Genomic DNA, 17,349 nt, shown 5'->3' with positions numbered 1-17,349 from the left:
AAAAGATACCTCCAGAGAAAACCTGAGCAGTTCTTGTTAACTGAGGAGGGGGTTAGGTGACTGGGAAACTTGAGCAGAGAAGTAAATCTCAGATCTGCTGGTGTGAGGAAGAAAGAAGCCAACCAGAGAGAACAGGAAAACTACACGAAACGGACAGGCTCACAAAACAGAAATCCCCAGTAATGCACGTAATGGAGGGTGCTTAAAGGACAATTCATTGAAGGGAATTGCCCAAGACACTAATACAGGGTGCCTCTGCCATCACCTTGAGAGGAAGGCAAGATTTTACAGTGCAGATTGGAACAGTCATTTTCATTTCATAAAGCCTACATCTCTGGAAAATTGGGTTCCATGAATTGAGATTTTTGTTACATTAAGCTTTACTATTAACTTTCCAGTAGTTTTACAGGGGTAATTTATCTGAACCATTGGGAAGGATAGAACAGGCTTGTGAGATTAAAAATGAGTCAAAAGTTTGAAAGTTAATTGAGTAAATCAATTTGATAAGTAGTCAAACAACACTGATTTTTCAGGAAAAAATAAATTGACATCAATTAATAAATTCGAAATTAAATGCAGTCAATTTTCAATGATCAATGCTAATGGAGAAAAGGCAGAAATGAGAAAATGATCCACAGAGAATTCTAAAATCTCATTTATGTTCAATCTCTTCCCCCATTTCCATTTCAATCTCTTTATTGAACAAATTTGGGTTTTAAAAAGCCTCTTGGTTTCCTTGCTGGTCATTAAATAAACATTTATGAAGGGCTCCCTCTATGCCAGGCCCTCAAGAGAGCATCCAGAAGAAATAGACCAGGGCTGAGGGACTGACCGGGATCCTGATAATAACAGAGCTAGTTCCAGTGTTTCTTTTTCTCACTCCAGCAAAATGCAGAGCATAAATTAGAATTAATAAAAAGGAAAAACACCCTTAGTATGTATGTTTATCCTTATCACAATTCTTCTCGAAAATAGAATTTTTCACTAGCTCTCATTTTTAATCCTGATCTCTGTATGAACAAGAAAATAGCAGCTGGGGGAAGATGGAGAAAGAACAGAAACTAGGTAGAAAGCGAAAGCAAAATATATAGGAAATTAAGACACGGGCAGGAAAGCAGAGTATAATTCACTTGCGAACAATACTGAAGTTAACTTCAATTTCTCCGAGCAGATGAAGAGCTATAAAAATGGATTTATAAATGGGAATGGCGTGACTGACAAGCCACAGGCATGTGTGGAGAGGAGGTAGGAGTAACACAGAAATGATATCCATCCCCAAATAGCCAAGAGGACAGGCAGCTGGAGAAACAGGTGAGCATTGGACCCACATTCACTGCTAACTCAGCCCAGCAGGAAGCCCAGGTCACGGGAGCCCTAGGTCCTAGGGTCAGGGAGTCGGGCCGGTCGTGAGGAGCTCCTACAAGCTCTTTCCTCTCTAATTTTTTTTTCCTTTTCTTTTATTTTTTTAATTTTTATTTTTACTTTATTTTACTTTACAATACTGTATTGGTTTTGCCATACATTGACATGTATAATTTTTTTTTAATGGAAGTATAACTAGTTGATGTGTTGTGTTAGCTTCAAGTCTAGAGCAAAGTGATTCAGATATATATTTATATACATATTCTTTTTCAGATTCTTTTCATTATAAGTTATTGCAAGACATTGAATATAGTTCCCAGGAGGCCTTTGTTGTTTACCTATTTTATATATAGTAGTGAATATCTGTTAATCCCAAACTCCACATTTATCTCTCCCCCCACCCCTGCTATCCCCTTTGGTAGCCATAACTTTGACAAACCATTTTATTGCCTACTCTTTGCACACACACTGGAGGTGTGCCTGTTATGAGCCGGGCAACGCGCAGAGCCTATCCACCTCAACAGTGTGCAGTAAGTTGCTTCTCACCAATAAGCAAAGGAGAAAACAGTGAACGACCAAGCCAGTGCTTCAGAAAGTTCCCATGTTCTCCAGCACCCGCAGCCCTCTCCTAGGCACTTCCATATCCTTGGCTCCTGCTGGGCTCTTGCTCACCTCCTCATTAATGAGGACTCTTAGATCCCAGTCACTGTGACTTCAAACTCTCATGGGCCTTACCAACCAAGTGAACCCAAGTGAATCTGATCTATTGATTTTCAGGAATCTGAATAAAGGCCAGCTGCAGAATTCCAAGAACTAAAGTTAATGATTTTATTCTTAATTCCATCACTCATGGGCAGAATGGAAATATAGGTGTGACGTTACCAGATACCACAGACAGAGCAGATGTCTTTGTTAGATAATTCTAGTGTCTCATAGAGAGAAGTGCCCCTAACCTGAGCCCTCGTGCTCAGCCCCACAATTTCTGCTATAATAAGACATGAACTCCTCACAGTATGCTCCCAGGTATCCTTAACGCTGGGTGGGATGACATTGCAGGTGGCGACTCAGCTCTCCCAGCAGTCTAATGGCGCAGCACAAGCGCACAAATAGGTGATGCCGAGGACTGAGAAGAGAAGCGCGCCAAAGGCTGAAGTGCCAGCCGGGCGCAGGCCAGCCCCAACAGCCAGAGCAGAAGCATCGGGAGCCCCGCCTGGCCACGGAAGTCCAGAAGGAATTCTTCCCGAGCCCAGGGCCTGATCACGGCTGTCCCGGAAACCAGAGTTTAGGTAATGAGAAACTCTCACATCTAGATGTATATATGTATCATCGTCGTTCGTGAAGTCACTCAGTCGTGTCTGACTCTTTGCGACCCCATGACCTGTAGCCTACCAGGCTCCTCCCGCCATGGGATTCTCCAGGCAAGAGTACTGCAGTGGGGTGCCATTTCCTTCTCCAGGGAATCTTCCCAACCCAGGGATTGAACCCGGGTCTCCTGCATTCCAGGCAGACGCTTTAACCTCTGAGCTACCAGGGAAGCCCCTATATATACACACACACACACTCTCTCTCACTCTCTCTCTCTATATATATATACACACACACTATATATATATATATATATACACACACTATATATATATACACTCTCTCTATATATATATACACACACTATATATACACACTATATATATACACACACTATATATGTATATATACACACATACTATATATATATATATATACACACACACACAAACACATAGCTGTAAAAGAAGAGAAGTGAAAAACAAAGGAGATAAGGAAAGATATATCCATTTGAATACAGAGTTCCAAAGAAGAGCAAGAAGAGATAAGAAAGTCTTCCTCAGTGATCAGTGCAAAGAAATAGAGGGAAAGAACAGAATGGGAAAGACTAGAGATCTCAAGAAAATTAGAGATACCAAGGGAACATTTCATGCAAAGACGGGCACAATAAAGGACAGAAATCGTACGGACCTAACAGAAGCAGAAGATATTAAGAAAAGGTGGCAAGAATACACAGAACTGTACAAAAAAGATCTTCACAACCCAGATAATCACGATGGTATGATCACTCACCTAGAGCCAGACCTCCTGGAATGCAAAGTCAAGTGGGCCTTAGGAAGCATCACTACAAACAAAGCTAGTGGAGGTGATGGAATTCCAGTTAAGCTATTTCAAATCCGAAAATATGATGCTATAAAAAGTGCTGCACTCAATATGCCGGTAAATTTGGAAAACTCAGCGGTGGCCACAGGACTGGAAAAGGTCAGTTTTCATTCCAATCTCAAAGAAAAGCAATGCCAAAGAATGCTCAAACTACCACACAATTGCACTCATCTCACATGCTAGTAAAGTAATACTCAAAATTCTCCAAGCCAGGCTTCAACAATACGTGGACTGTGAACTTCCAGATGTTCAAGCTGGTTTTAGAAAAGGCAGAGGAACTAGAGATCAAATAGCCAACATCTGCTGGATCATCGAAAAAGCAAGAGAGTTCCAGAAAAACATCTATTTCTGCTTTGTTGACTATGCCAAAGCCTTTGACTGTGTGGATCACAACAAAGTGTGGAAAATTCTTAAAGAGATGGGAATACCAGACCACTTTACCTGCCTCTTGAGAAATCTGTATGCAGGTCAGGAAGCAACAATTAGAACTGTACATGGAACAAAAGACTGGTTCCACATCGGGAAAGGAGTACGTCAAGGCTGTATATTGTCACCCTGCTTATTTAACTTCTATGCAGAGTACATCATGAGAAACGCTGGACTGGAAGAAACACAAGCTGGAATCAAGATTGCCAGGAGAAATATCAATAACCTCAGATATGCAGATGACACCACCCTTATGGCAGGAAAAAAAAAAAAAAAAACAGAACAACAAAAGAAAAACAAATAGAAGTTTATTCACACATGCATTGCACAGACCCAGGAGCACTCAGCAATAAGTAACTCAAAAGAGTGGTTAGAACTTGGGCTGACACAGCATCTTAATGAAACAATAAATTTTGCAGAGAAGTGATGAGACAAAGGAAAGGGACTTTGGGCTTTGAAAGTGAAAGTCACTCAGCCATGTCTGACTTTTTGTGACCCTATGGACTATTCAGTCCATGGAATTCTCCAGGCCAGAATACTAATGTGGGTAGCCTTTCCCTTCTCCAGGGGATCTTCCCAACCCAGGGATCAAACCCAGGTCTCTCACATTGCAGGTGGATTCTTTACCAGCTGAGCCACCAGGGAAGCCCAAGAATACTGGAATGGGTAATCTATCCCTTCTCCAGGAGATCTTCCAGACCCAAGAATCAAACCAGGGTCTCCTGCATTGCAGGCGGATTCTTTACCAACTGAGCTATGAGGGAAGCCCTTGGGCTTTTACGGGTAGCAAACTCTGGGAAGGTAAATATACAGGGGAAACTAATGGAAGATAGAGATGGTTTTGGCAGGGTTGGTTCTGTAGGGTCCTCTGGCACTGCCATCTCTGGGCTAATAAGGGTTTAGAGTTATCTCCTGTAATGAACAATTGTCATACCCTTCCTGGTAGAAAGACAGAGGGCAGAGAGTTCTTCTTGACTGCCTTTTTTATTTTGACTGTGCCACATGGCATGAGGGATCTTAGTTCCCCAAACATAGATTGAACCCATGTCCCCTGGAGGGAAAACACGGAGTCTTAACCACTGGACCACCAAAGAAGTCCCTTTCTTGTGTGGTCTTGATTTTCAGTTGCCTTCAGCTCAAAAAAATCCTTACATCAGAATGGCATATTTTGGAGTAGAATATTCTGAACTCCTCCACCCCTTCAAGGCTGTCTGGAGGGGTGGAAAACCCTCTGCGTCCTCCACACAAAGCTACTCTCTCTGTGTCATCACCCAGCTGATTTCTTCTTTGGCACTTATCACTGAGTAATTTGTAATTACTTAGTATATTAGAAGCGATATTTTGAAAATTATTAGATTAGTTTTTCCTATTTACTTTTGTACCAGCAGGCCCAAGGTGTCCATCTGCCGTGGAGAAGATTAGAATTTGCTGTTGCAGGAACAAAGAAGAAGGATAAGGGTAATTTTCACTTGCAACAGGCAAAATAGGATTAGGCACAAAACAATAGCTTTACAGCAGCCAGGCATTTGTATTGAGAGGATTTTCCAAAGTTCTCTAATAGCCTTCATGAAAGGCCATTGGGGGAGGGACACTTCTCTTGTGATGAGAAGCTGTCCCTTTCCCCTTAAGACAAGAAAGCTGGTGAACCTTATTGCTCAACGGGGAGGATGTAACAAAAGAGAAGTCGAAGAACAAAAACAAACAGGAAGAGCCTGGATAAGACCGGGGAGCGGAGAGCAAGGAGAGCGAGTCAAGCCCAGCTTTGAACCCGACAAAGGCGGTTGCTCTCAGGAGAAGAGGGCGTGAGGAGAACACCAAGGGCAAGGAAGGTCTCTTGGTCCCATCTTCTGTTAGGGTCCTGGAAGAGACCACCCAACTTCAAACTTGGCTCCTGCAAATTGGCCCTGCAGTGTCATTGGGCAGAGAAGGCTCTGAGCCACTCTTGTTCCCATTGGCCAGGAATTCTGAGTTGAGAACCGAGAATCCTGACAGTCAGGATACCACATGCAGAGGAAGACCAAGGATTGCGGGCAGCCATCAGGACCTGGGAGAGAGATGTGGAAATGATTCTCTCAGAACCTCCAGTTTGAACCAACACTGCAGACACTTAGATCTGGGACTTCTAGCCTTCAGAACTATACAAGGATACATTTCTGTTATGCTAAATCACTCAGTTTGTGGTGGGGTTTTTGTTTGTTTGTTTTGTTTTTTTACAGCAGCCTTAGGAGACCAGCACAAGTACCATGTAAGGGGTGGCTTCAACAGAGCTTTAGCATAGGACTGGGAAGCATGGTGAAAGGGGAATCTTTTCCATGAAAAGTGGGATGCTCTGTCTCATGGGCCTGGTATAGAAGTGACTTACTGCAGGCAGCAACTACACAAAGTGGCCAGCTCAGCCAGAAAGATGCAGGAAACCTTAAAAGGAGGCTTCTCCATACACAGAAGCTCTATTGTCATTCCCAGAGGAAACCAGGCCTATGGTGGACCAAGATGGAAGTCAGTCTCAGTATGCAGATTTCTAATTATAGAGCAAAGGAAATGAGGAATTTATGACAAAGCTCGAACACAGGAGACGGGAGAATGATTCTGCAAATCTGTGTGAGTTGCTCTAGTGCCTTAAGCGGAGGAGCCCTAGGAAATGAGGCATCAAGGGAGCAATGGAGATTTATAATCTGCAGATGCAGACAGCTGGCCACTGATGCTCTGTGGAAAAATGGGATGAAATGATGCTCAATCTCTTTCTCAATGAGATATTATCATCTTTATGATTATTATTTCCACCAAGTTGACACTTTATCTACCAAACTGATATTTCCAGAAAGGATTTCTTCATTGGAATGAATTCCTGTCTTTTTCTACCAGATTCTAAGAATAAATGCATACCCCACAGAACACGTATTTGGAATTCTAAGGGGTATTCTAGGTAAAATCTACTCTGCCATCTTTTAAAACATATGAGATCAGTTGCACAGATACATTCATGGCAAACTATTTGTCAAAGAAATACACGTCGGTTCCATAGATAATTTCTGCGTTTTTATTCCCATATGAGATGTCATTGCAAATCACAGAAAGAGTCGAGGTGAAATAGCTTGAGATATTGTTTCACATTGCAGGAAATGCTATTTTTTTTTCTAATTCCAGCTTAATTGAAATTATTTACTTTGCAAGGAAATGTTTCAAAATACAGGTAGAAGGAAACACGTGCATTTTTCTCAGTCAGACAACTGAGCAGCATCCTTGGCCAGTTTTCTCAGGGAAAAAATCGTATTAACCTTCTGTGTTTCAGAGGCTGATAACCCATGTCTGTCTGCTCCCTCCTACTATTGACTGATTAAAGTCAAGGAGAAGAGGTTGAATGAGGCAGGAGCTTCCCAAGCCTTTCTTGGCTCCTGTTTCTGGTATGTTTGCAACTTAAGCTTTACCTACATGAAAGGATGGCATCTATTTTATGTGGCATAGCCTAAAATTTCAGCACCCAGTAAGCAAGATTCTCCTCCTCTTATGGACGAGGTCAGTTCTGCAAATCTAGACTTAAGTGATATTAGACAGAAAGGAGCAAACCAAAAATTTCGCTGCAATTAAAGACCCCAAATCCAAATGGCTGATTTTGATTAACATGTACCCTTTTCCTCATGCTAATTCATCGGTTCACTTACTGGATTCCAAAATTGTACCCTATGCCCTCCAGCTTCAGCAAACAAAGACATAATTTAAAATACTGATTCACAAATGGGCTATTTATTACTGTGTAAAAGAGCCATTATTACAGTGACTTTTTTTTTCCTCCAGGAAACTAGCTCTTTTCAAGTTATTTACCCTGTTGTCAATTATTACCATCATTAATAATGATAATGATAATCATTAAGAGCTAGCAATGTGTTGGGGAATGAATAGAGCACAGAGCCAGGCATGGTCCAAACCTAGCGAGACAATGGTGATTTTGTTTCACCCCAGATTTCACAAAGTAAGGATGGCAGATAGCAGGACAGTCTTTACCCATTATCCCCCTTCATCCTTTTAATTTCAAAGCTCCCTTTTTGCAAGTCCTTGGGCATGCAGAGGGTGTGAATTCACAGTCACCCTCTTTTGCATGACCTGGCATGTACCCCAGCCTGTGCAACTCCTCAGGCTGGCACTAATTGCCAGGTTTCCCCCCAGATGAAAGGGATTGGATGTTAGTCCCACTGGATGTGCTATTAGTGGAATCTGTTATCGAGTCACAAGACAAGATGCCAGTCTGGCACTATTTTGCAAACTGGAAATATATGGGGGAAACACAGACACCCTGTCTGACGATGAATAGCTAAGCTGTGAAACCAAGTGAGTGGGCACCTACTGGAAATGAGTCTGTCAATAGTGATTGCACCGTGTGAGAGAAGCATGATGTATTCGTCTGTCGGCCTAGCTGCATGCATGTGCTTCCTCCAGCTTCGTAAATGCATGTGTATGTATGGAACAGAGTCGATAATAACTGAATGTCTTGGGAAGTATTTTGCTTGGACTAACGTGTTCTGATAACATTCTGAACATAAATCTAAGTGAAACATTAGGGCAAGAGTAGAAATTATATAATAGCTCTTTTTAAGGAATAATCTTTTTTAAATAATTTATCTCACTGCTTTCACGGATGCTTAGAATGAAATAGATAATTTTTTATTTACACTTATTTATTTTTGGCCAGGCTAGGTCTTAGCTGTAGCTTTCCATCTCTCGAGTGTGGGCTCGGTAGTTGCGGCGCACAGGCTAAGTGGCTCAGTGGCACGTGGAATTTTCCTGGACCAGGGATTGAACTCATGCCTCCTGCACTGGCAGGTCGATTCTTATCCACTGCTCCACCAGGGACGTCCCAGGTAATTTATTTTTATCATAGAATTTGACATAATACAAACTTAAAGGCACATCCCTTCCCACAAGGTCCATGCTTTTCATTCCAAGATTCTGAAGCTTTATGTTAAACGTGAGGAACGTGGCTATGGAGGAAGAGCAGTGGCACTCCTTGCTGTCCCGCGCCCCCTTGTGACTCAGGGGTCCATGAGACGGGGCTGGAAAGAAGACCACACAACGCTAGCAGTGGAGAACACTGCGGGAATTGTAGCCCGCTTGGTAACATTTCTCTTTCACGGCCCCATTTCCTATTTATCCTATTTTTTTCCATCCAGAGACTGTCAGCTAATCACAGAGGATCAGAAAGTATCTCCACATGCGTGTGTGTGTGTGTGCATACACACACCCCTCAAGGTTTTCTGAAAAGCACAAGTAGAATCCACTTAACAAGGAAGGAAGATGGATGCTCATCCTGTCGGCCCTCTTAACCTGGTCATGCAGCTCTCACAACCTTGCTCTTCGCAAGCGGTAGACAGACACAGAGGCACTGCGCATGCGTGAGAACACCACATGAGGACACGGGACACCGCGTGCACGCGTCGGCTACAAATTGCCACTTGCCATCTACCTCTGCTCCTGCTGCTAAGTCGCTTCAGTCGTGTCCGACTCTGTGCGACCCCACAGACGGCAGCCCACCAGGCTCCCCCGTCCCTGGGATGCTCCAGGCAAGAGCACTGGAGTGGGTTGCCATTTCCTTCTCCAGTGCATGAAAGTGGAAAGTGAAAAGGAAGTCGCTCAGTCGTGTCTGACTCCTAGCGACCCCATGGACTGCAGCCCACCAGGCTCCTCCGTCCACGGGATTTTCCAGGCAAGAGTACTGGAGTGGGCTGCCATTGCCCAAATCACGAGCTACTGCAGCTGCTGACTTTCAACAACCCCTGGGAGGAGGTTGGGGTAGAGAACAGAGATGAGGCACTCTGTGTTCCGGGAGAAACTGGCAGGACAGGGCTTCAGTAGTTAGATATTTTCAGGAGATGATTTTATAAGCCCAATTCTTGAATCTCCTCATACCTAGAAAAGCACTAAAATCCTTCTTGGCAACATCTGCTCCTTGTGACTAGCAGTAACCCTCACCAGACTAGCAGAAACCTTCTGCAAAAAATATCAACTCCGCCTTCACCAAAATCACATATATACTGTCCTTCCCCTCTACTTCTTTAGAGCAGCTGCTCAGAACTATCTGAGATGCTGTCTCCAGGCTATTGTCTCATTTTACCTTAATTTGTAACCCTCACGTTGTGCTTTTTTTTTTTTTTCCAGTTGGCACATGATAGAGATAAACTTTTGCTCTTGGAAATACACATATTATTCTGAGATTCAAATACAGCCTTAGCTTTTGTATAATTATCCCAGCAGGAGTTATCTGTCTGTATCAAAAGGTGAAATTTGGTCTAAGCTAATTAGTTTTCCTTTTATCATTTACATATATAGAGTGGTATTCCCAAAATACATGTATCATATTTTTAAGAAAGACTTTTTTTTTTACATACACTTATAAGTTGAAAGTGCTATAGGAAAGGACTTATTGTCAATAACTATAATTTTTTTCTTCCTTGGGAGTTATAGACCTTTTTCAAATTATTTCTGACACAGACTTTTTTTTTTTTTTTTTTTTTCGATTTTTTAGACGAAGGAGAAGGTGCAAGGAATACTGAGTTTTTATTTAAATGACCTGAGATTTGTGCCTTTAAACTTCCAATTAAAGAGCACAGTTTTGCTGCTGAACCTTCTGTAAACCTATCAGTTAAAAGCTTGTGTAGTTGGATGGCATGTCACCTCCAGCCTCTGATTAGTAAATTGCAGGCCAAGCTAAAACACTTAAGCAATGCTACTACTTGCCTTAATTTGGAGAACTAGATCATTGCAGTTTAGTAATTTAGGTAAATCCTACAGTCTATACTCCTTTCCTCTGTTGAGACCTGTGGAGTAGCCACTCAGGGCCAAATTACACACTGCATTTTCCTTATAAGAAAATGCCAAAGAAATGTGTGTTGATGGAATTTATGAGGCGCTCATGGCATTCGCTATCTGAAATTACCTTGTCCATCCACTCATTTATGAGTTGTCTCCTCCTGTAAAATGGAAGCTCTGTAAGACCTCATCTTCTTGAGCCCTACAATGTCTTTAGATCAACGAGTGGAGCTTAACAAATATTTGTTGAATGGATAGATTCATTCACCCATCCACTCCCCAGATATTATAGATGAGAAAAATGAAACCTCTGCCTTTGAGAGATTCAGTCTTTCAAAGGAGACACAAATACCAAATGACTACAATACAAGTACATGAGCCTCGGGGAAGGCAGCAAACACTGAATATGACTTTTAAAAATATAAGCTATGTATTACTTTCACATATCATATATGTACTATTATATGAACATGGACATAGCCATTATGTTACCCACCACTGATTGTGCTGCGCTTAGTCACCTGGTCGTGTCCAACTCTTTGTGACCCCATGGACTGTAACCTGCCAGGCTCCTCTGTCCATGGGGATTCTCCAGACAAGAATACTAGAGTGCATTGCCATGCCCTTCTCCAGGGGATCTTCCCAACCCACGGATCAAACCCAGGTCTCCCGCATTGCAGGTAGATTCTTTACCATCTGAGCCACTGATTACTTATTCAATAAATAGTCACTGGGTACTTGGGCAATGCTGCCATCCTTATAATTTAGAATCAAGTCAGGGTGTGAAGCTGGCAGTCCCAGGGCAGGGGCAGCTTGGAGTCAAAGGCAAGCCAGGGTAAAGCTGGGGCTGATGAGAGGCTCAGCCAATCTAATCATTGGTTGAGGTGGGCAACTAGTATTGGAATATTTGAAAGTCAGGAGGGGGCAGAATTCAGTAATTTCTTTAGGGTCCCAGCTTTTGAATCAAATGGAAAGGCCATGATGTCTGGAGCTATTCAGGATGCCCATGACATCATAAAGACTGACTAGGAGATAATTTACCCCTCTTCCCCTGGTTGTTTCCCAGTTTCAGGCTTCTACTTTTCAGGACAGAAGCTGGACTTGGCCCAGAGCCCTGACATAAGAATGTCTTCAGATGTTCTGACTCCATCAACCCCTGGCTTAAGGACCTGGGGGATCAGGGATACAGGACTGGAAGTCCTTTAGATAATGAGCCACCTGGTGTGAGGACAAGTCATCTCTGCTCTTTATTTATTATGTGCAAATTTAATTAAATTACATCTGTGACTTGAGTTGGACTCCAAATGATGACTCAATGCACAGTTGTTACAGTTACTTTGTTGGTTAGCAGTTAATAATGATAATAGTAGCTAATATTCATTGAGTGGTGATTATGTGCCAGGGCTCGCTTCTAGACACTTTCAACTGACTGACCAGTTTAACATTCAAAACCACCCTGTAGCATGGCTACTGGTAATATCCCATCTTACAGATGAGCAAACAGACCCAGAGGGGTTAAGTAGTTTGCCCCAGATCACACAACTCATAAGTGGTAGGACGTGACAGAAAGCACCCACCTGGCTCCAGAACCAGCAAACCCCTAACCACTGAAAATTGGAACCATTTTTTGAACACCAGCTAAGCGCGAGGGGCTTTATATTCAACTTTACCTCGTAAGTCTATTTCATACAGCAACACCACGAGGTAAGCATTCTTTTTCCTATTTTTCAGAGATACCATGGGTAGCCCGAAAAGTTCTGAAATCAGGGTGTGAACCCTGTCTGTCTGTCTGAAAGGCTTCTGCTTCATCCACTGCTCAGAGCTTCTGTGAACTTCCTTTCCACTGACCTTGAATACTATCTTACCCAAGTCTTGTTTTGTCTATGCCTGTTTTATTTAGGCTTCCCTAGTCAAAAATAGCAACAACAAGTTTTATTTAAGTCTTCATTAGGAGGTCCTGTGCTCCTGAGAGCCATAATCTTTCACACTAATATACCACCATATATATTTCCAATAATATTCATTTACATGCCCTCACTTGGTCATCATAACACCCCTGGCTTATAAAAGGTAGGCATTATTGACCCTCATCTCTGGAATGAATAAGCCTCACGAGAGAGAGGGGGTCGGGAAGGGAGAGAGAGGATAGCTTGCCCAAGGGCTTGCACCTGGCCCTGCTCTGTTTTTTCTACTGGCCTTCACTTCTAGTTTGGGTAAACACCCCAGAGCAAAGCTTGATAGGTGGGAGAAGCAGGCCAATGAAAGCAAAGCTGGCTCCCATCTCAGAGACACCACGTGGATTTCTACCATAGCTCTCCTACCTGCAATGAAAACATCTGAAAAGATATCAGAGGAGGGCTTCCCTGGTGACTCAGCAGTTGAGAATCTGCCTGCAGGTCGCACGGGTTCAAGCCCTGGTCCAGGAAGATCCCATAGGCCGCGGCGTGGCTGGGCCTGGGCACTGCATCTGCTGAGCCAGCACTCGCACCCGCAAGCCACAACAGGTGAAGCCTGTGTGGTACAGCCTGTGCTCCACACGAAGTCATCTTAACGAGGAGCTTGCACACTGCAACTCAAGGGCGGCCCCCACGCACCACAGCCAGAGAAAGCCGCTGAGTGGCAACCAAGACCCAGCAAAGCCATAAAGAAGTAAAAGTTTAAAAAGATACCAAAGGGTTTTAGTTAAATGCCCCGGACTGGCCACTTGTATTTACCATTACTGTTTGAAATTATATAAAAATGACAGAAAATATAAAAACAGAATGTTAACCCACAATAATAAAGACATTGAGAGAGAAGATGATCAATCAAGGAGGCCCAGTATCTGAAGAGGAAGAGCCCTGGGAAGAGAGAATAGACAAAGGAGGATTACCAGAAAAAATAATGCAAAATTTTTTTCCACAAATGAAAGACATTTTCAGACTGAGATGATCAGTGGAATGCCCAGCTCAACAGATAAGAAAAGACCCACAATGTTATGAAATTTCAGAATGGTGGGCATAAAGAGAATATCCGAAAAGCATCCAGAGAAAAAAACGGGGGACACAAAAAGACTGAGAAGCAAGTGGCATGGCAATTCTCAACAGTAGCGTTGAAAACTAGAATAGAACAATGCCTTTAAGAAGTCTAGGGAAGGAGGAAAAAATTCTGGGGAAAATTATTTATTAAAAATTATACTTGAATTTCAATTTCATCCAAATCATCAATCAAGTAGGAGGTTAGAATGAAGACGCTGTCAGATATGCATTTCAAGATTATTCACTGCCAATATGTCCTTTCTCAAGAAGCTACTAGAAAATGTGCTTTGCCAAACAAGGAAATAAAGCGGGAAAGAAGAATGAGGAAGAAGGTCCATATTCACAAAGTGAATGGAATCCCCAGGAGGATGATAATAGGATTATTCAGGAAGACATCTGTGTATCAGAACAGGGGGCAACCAGGGAACAAGAGGAGACAGAAGGTACCAGGAGCATGTCTCTAAAACAGATGAAATTGATAAACAAAAAGATGTTTGGCTGTCCTGAGATGCAATTTACACTTAAATTAAAAGCTTGGGAATAAATTAGGGGCGTGCAAAAGTAAACAGAAAAAATAATTCAGTAAAATTTAAATATATATATATATAACTACAATATACTACATAACCCAGCCTTGAATCACATTAACCCTGAATATTTCTTGGAAGGACTAATGCTGAAGCTGAAGCTCCAATACTTTGGCCACCTGATGTGAAGAGCTGACTCACTGAAAAAGACCCTGATACTGGGAAAGATTGAGGGCAGGAAGAGAAGTGGGTAACAGAGAATGAGATGGTTGGATGGCATCACTGACTCAATGGACATGAGTTTGAGTAAACTCCAGGAGATAGTGAAGGACAGGGAAGCCTGCAGTGTGCTGCAGTCCATGGCGTTGCAAGGAGGTGGACATGACTTAGTGACTGAACAATAAAAACAACTCATTATTGACAAGAGATGTATTGTCTTGTTACCCAAAAGTTATTCACTGGAGACGTGTCAATTTTGCTTAGATAATAAATCACCAGCCACAGGCATTAGTTTCTGCAAAAATCCTCTGGTCAATAATGAGTTAACATAATAATGTTATTATAAATCTTGAGTACTGAGTGAATAAAATTATGGCATAATTGTGCTAGAAGAATGGATAAAAAGACCTGGCATACACATCTAAGAGAGGTGAACTTCCATTTTCCATAGTAAAATAAATAGATACTGTGCACGACGAGGGGGCTTCTCTGGTGGCTCAGCGGTAAAGAATCGCCCGCCAATACAGGAGATGCAGGTTCTACCCTTGAGACAAGGAAATCCCCTGGGGAAGGAAACAGCAGCCCACTCCAGTATCCTCGCCTGGAAAAACCCATGGACAGAGGAGCCCAGTGGGCTACAGGCCATGGGGTCATAAGAGTTGGACGCAACCTAATGGCTAAACAACAGTAAATGTAAAATAAGGAAATAGTCAGCAGCACAACACTGTTTTTGTCTGAAAATAAAGGTAAATGTTAGGAGAAACAGGAAGGAGAATTGAAAATAGTCACCTCTAGGAAATAGGAATCAGGAGAAGGAAGATGGCACAGATAGTTTTTTAGAGATTATGACAGAAATGTTTCTGCCATCATTCTCTTTTCCCTTGATAATAGAATCCCAGTTTTACTCAGGAGAGCAATATGCCACGATAAAATACCAGATTCTTCTGTACGCCTGCAACGAGATGTAGCAACATGGACTTCATGCTGGCCTGTGCGATGTACACAGAAGCTATTGGTTCTTTCCCTTTTCTTCTTTCTATCTCCTGGACTGCAAACATGAAAATGGCTGGAGGTTACTGTCCCTAAGGACAGAGAAGCAGAAAGCTGGAAGGAGCTGATGTTCCTGATAACATTGGGAGCTGCCAAACAAGGCCTGGCCTAGCTAGCACTAAATAGCTTATACTATGAAGGAAAAAAAAAGCCTTATAAATTCAAAATACTACCGTTTGGAAGTTCCTGTTAAAAGCAGCTGAATCTAATTCTAAGCAATCTATATACTAAAAGCATGTAGCTGGCTTATTAAACTGTGTATGTGCACCTTGTACAAAAATTAAAATTGAAAGAAGGGATGGTCAGCAAATGCATAAAGAAAAGAATTGCCAAATACCCACTTTTGGAAAAGTTCTTTAGGACTCTGAATAGCTACTGATGAATTCAGTTCAGTTCAGTTCAGTCGCTCAGTCATGTCCGACTCTTTGAGACCCCATGAATCGCAGCACTCCAGGCCTCCCTGTCCATCACCAACTCCCGGAGTTCACTCAGACTCACATCCATCGAGTCAGTGATGCCATCCAGCCATCTCATCCTCGGTCGTCCCCTTCTCCTCCTGCCCCCAATCCCTCCCAGCATCAGAGTCTTTTCCAATGAGTCAACTCTTCGCATGAGGTGGCCAAAGTACCGGAGCTTCAGCTTTAGCATCATTCCTTCCAAAGAAATCCCAGGGCTGATCTCCTTCAGAATGGACTGGTTGGATCTCCTTGCAGTCCAAGGGACTCTCAAGAGTCTTCTCCAACACCACAGTTAAAAAGCATCAATTCTTCGGCGCTCAGCCTTCTTCACAGTCCAACTCTCACATCCATGCATGGCTACTGGAAAAACCAGAGCCTCACCTGTTTGAGATAAAAAATATACTGGATGAAACTTGTGGTAGATGAGACGTCACAGAAAAAAAAGATTTGAAGATACAGTAACAGAAACTATCCTAATGAAAATGCGCAGAGAAAAGTGAAAAGGCCCTCAGTAAGCTGTGGGGTATCTCTGCTGCTGCTGCTGCTGCTAAGCTGCTTCAGTCGTGTCTGACTCTGTGCAACCCCACAGACGGCAGCCCACCAGGCTCCCCCGTCTCTGGGATTCTCCAGGCAAGAACACTGGACTGGGTTGCCATTTCCTTCTCCAATGCATGAAAGTGAAAAGTGAAAGGGAAGTTGCTCAGTCGTGTCCGACTCTTAGTGACCCCATGGACTGCAGCCTACCAAGCTTCTCCCATGGGATTTTCCAGGCAAGAGTACTGGAGTGGGGTGCCATTGCCTTCTCCAGTGGGATATCTTTAAGAAGCCTAATATCTATGAAATTGGAGTCCCTGAAGAAGAGGGAGGAAGGAAGAGATGGATAAGAAAAAAATTGAAGAAATAATGGGTGAAAGTTTTCCATATCTGGTGAAACCTATATATCCTTTATTTTAAAATAAAATAAAATTTTATTAAAACAATTTTATTAAATCGCTCAAATCCAGTGATAAAAAGAAAATCTTAAAATCAGTGTGTGTGTGGGGGAAGGGAAACATGCTCGATACAAAAGAACAGCAAAGATTACAGACGATTTCTTATCAGACACCATAGAAATGAGAACACATTGGAATAATATCTACTAAGTGAAAGGAGGAAACCAACAATTGTCAGCCTAGAATTCTACCTGGAGACAAACGAAATGAAATCCCAAGACTCTCGCAATGCAGCAAAAACAGACCTAAGAGGGCAGTTCATAGCAAAACAAGTTGATCTCAGGAAACAAGAAAACTCTCGAAGAACCTAACC

The sequence above is a fragment of the Capra hircus genome, chromosome 17, assembly GCF_001704415.2.
Source record: "Capra hircus breed San Clemente chromosome 17, ASM170441v1, whole genome shotgun sequence".
Lineage (NCBI taxonomy): Eukaryota > Metazoa > Chordata > Mammalia > Artiodactyla > Bovidae > Capra > Capra hircus.
This window is presented reverse-complemented; position numbering follows the sequence as displayed.